Raw genomic sequence first — 3,686 nt, 5'->3', positions numbered from 1 at the left:
GGCTTCAGAGAGAATTCCAGCTGGCAGGGTTTTGAGCCAAGGTATTATTTTTTACCAGTTTGGAGGAGGGGGTGTAGCAGGCATAGAGGAAATGCAAGGGCTGTGCCCACCCACTCCACCTTCAGGCCCACCTAGAAATTGAGCTCTGGCTATGTTGCAGAGATCAATTTCTAAAGGCTGCTCTTGGCACACTGAGACATACACACTAGTAAGAAAATTCTAGGGCCTGATAGTCAGGCCATGGGAAGTAGCCGGACTGCCTCCCGCGGTCAGTGCTGCGCCCAAATATTCAATGCCAGGCCGTTTCCGGTGAGTGGCATTGAATATACAGTTTATTTTTGTCCTCTAAGAACATAGCCAGCCAAGCTGATATTCAGCATGGCCAAAGATAGACCTGCTATTGATGCTGCCAGATTTGGCTGCCAAACTTAGCCAGCTGAAAATTGGCGGACAGCTGGTCATATCATGCAAAACAATGGGCTATCTGCTAAGCCCTAACTGGGGATATTCAGTGGGCGATAGCTGGCTAAGTACCATTTAACCAGCCAGGTGCTCTTCCTTGCCAGTTAAATGGTTTTGAATATCAGCCGGCTAATGTCCTCCAAGAAACATGGATGAGTGGCAGCACATGTATAAGAACTAGGAATATGTGTTCAGATTCTGGTTTCACTTTGGAAAATTTTATACACGTCAAGAATGTGCACAACATTGATTTTATGCACGTAAAGAGCAGCATTTTAGAAAGGATATATACATTGCAATTGAGACATCAAGTATTTTAGAACAGGAGCTGCCAGCATAGAGCCCATTCTAAGAGACATGGAGACATGGATGTTTATGCACTAGTTACGTGTGGCAGGAATACCCATTTTAGAAAAAAAAATATCAAAAGGTGCACATAAACCTCTGAAAACCTGGCCAAAGAATCAGAAAATAATCTGAAATTATTTTGGCCTTCTTTATAATGCTGTATGATGTGCCTTCCTTCAGCTGGGATTATCAGCTACTTATTTTTCATATCAACACCATCTTGCCACTATATCTACCTCCTGAAGGAGCTGTGATCTGCAGTATGACTTTGAAATCAGATCAAACTGTCCCTTCCCCCATATGTGTACACACAAACCTTGGTTAGAACATGGTTAAAACAGTGGCCTTAGAACTCAGGGAACTGGGCTCAATTTCCACTGCAGCTCCTTGTGACCTTGAACAAGTCAATCGGGGGCCATTTTACAAGAGGTTTGCCACGCACGACAAACCAGAACTACCGCCGGCCCAGTGAAGCCACTGGCGGTAGTTCTGCCTCGAGCGCACACCATTTCCAGTGTGCTGGAAAATATTTTTGTTATTTTTACTGTGGCACTAACCCTTATGACTAGGTTACCGCAGGAGCCCTTACTGCCACCCATTGAGGTGGCAATAAGGGATCCCCATTGCATGGCCACGCAGTCTTACCGCATGGGCATTTTTTTACGGGCTTTTTACCTGCTGTGGTAAAAAGGACCCTGGCACGCATGAAAAATGCCCCCTGCTGCTACCACAGGGTTCTTTTTACCACAGCTTGGTAAAGGGACCCCTTATCTCTCCATTGTCCCAGGTACAAAAGAAATAAGTACCTGTATATAATATGTAAACCACTTTGATTGTAACCTCACAAAAGGAGTATATCAAGTCCCGTCCCCTTTCTTGTGATTTCTTAGTTCCTGTACTAACTAGTAATGTATCTACGTTACTGGGTGCTAACTGGATAGTGCATGGATAACACGGAGGGCCCTTACTGCCTGCAAAATAGTCAGCGGTAAGTGCTCCCATAGTAATTTTTTTAAATGGCCACATGCTAATGGCAACATTAATGCATGACCGTTAATTAAATAAGTAAAAAAATCATATTTTTATAGCCGTGGTAAAAATGGTAATGGTGTATGGGAAAGGCTCAAATAAAAGTGTGTTAAGGCCATTTTTTTAAAAAACATATCTTGTACCTTAGGCAACGAGGGGGGGGGGGGAGTGAATTGCCCTAGATTACAAGGACAGTAGTAGGATTTGAACACTGACTTCCTTGCTTCTTAATCTGTGGCTCTAACCCATTAGGCTACTCTCCCACTTCACATAGATTCAGTGTCTAAACAGTAGGGACTGATCCACAGTAAGGCTTGGGCTAAAACCTACTTTCATTCCATAAGAACCATCTGCAGGCATACACTTAGTCTCTGCAATCAGGGAGCTGGAATATTTTTTGATTATTATGTGGATAAGCTCCATACAGGATGATTACTATTACTACTACTTAACATTTCTAGAGCGCTACTAGAGTTACGCAGCGCTGTACAGTTTAACAAAGGACAGTCCCTGCTCAAAGGAGCTTACAATCTAATGGACAAAATGTGCAGACAATCCAATTGGGGCAGTCTAGATTTCCTGAATAGAGGTATAATGGTTAGGTGCTGAAGGTGACATTGAAGAGGTGGGCTTTAAGCAAGGATTTGAAGATGGGCAGGGAGGGGGCTTGGCGTATGGGCTCAGGAAGTTTATTCCAAGCATAGGGAGAGGCAAGGCAGAAAGGGCGGAGCCTGGAATTGGCAGTGGTGGAGAAGGGTGCAGAGAGGAGGGATTTGTCCTGTGAGCGGAGGTTTCGGGTAGGAGCGTAAGGGGAGATAAGGGTAGAGAGGTAATGAGGGGCTGCAGATTGAGTGCATTTGTAGGTTAGTAGGAGAAGCTTGAACTGGATGCGGTACCTGATCAGAAGCCAGTGAAGTGACTTGAGGAGAGGGGTGATATGAGCATTTCGGTCCAGACGGAAGATAAGACGTGCAGCAGAGTTCTGAACGGATTGAAGGGGGGATAGATGGCTACGTGGGAGGCCAGTAAAGAGTAGGTTGCAGTAGTCAAGGCGAGAGGTAATGAGAGAGTGGACGAGAGTTCGGGTGGTGTGCTCAGAGAGGAAAGGGCGAATTTTGCTGATGTTATAGAGAAAGAAGTGACAGGTCTTGGCTATCTGCTGCATATGCGCAGAGAAGGAGAGGGAGGAGTCGAAGATGACTCCGAGGTTGCGGGCAGATGAGACGGGGAGGTTGAGGGTGCATCGACTGAGATAGAAAGTGGAGGGAGAGGAGAAGTGGGTTGATTCAGAATTAGACAGGAACCCAGAAGCCACCTCTTGCAACTAAGTGAAGGAGAGGCATTTCTTGAACCAAGAACTGAACCAATACCCCCTGCTTCCTGTACATAAAGCCTAGGGGTAGGGGTAAGGCTGTATGTCAAGGCGAGACCTGGAATGCATGAACTCTCCTTTCCAAATGTTTGTACACAAAGTTTAAAAGGTCTTTGACAGATTCATTTGGGAACAGCATGAGATTACAGTTTTAAATTATATTTGATTAAGTGAATGGGAAACTTAAGAGCCACCAGCAGTAAAAGCAGAAGCCACTTAAACCATACTTTTCCCTATCAACAAGTTGAGCCCTCATCCCGAGCAATAGCCCTATCTTTGTCCTTGACTGAGAGGGTTGAGGATGGCTGGTGGAATGGAGAGCGTCAGTCTTCATATCAGTTATCACCATGGAGCTCAACTGGCCAACTGTCCTGGGGAAATGAGTCTGTCAAGTCTCCTCACCTAAGGCCTTTAAGATGGATTTGAAATCTGATTCCACGAGTGAAAGGTTAGTGCTTTAATACACTTTTAGTGC

This window comes from Microcaecilia unicolor, chromosome 3, assembly GCF_901765095.1.
Source record: "Microcaecilia unicolor chromosome 3, aMicUni1.1, whole genome shotgun sequence".
In the NCBI taxonomy this organism is placed as follows: Eukaryota; Metazoa; Chordata; class Amphibia; order Gymnophiona; family Siphonopidae; genus Microcaecilia; species Microcaecilia unicolor.
Note: the sequence above shows the minus strand (reverse complement) of the source record.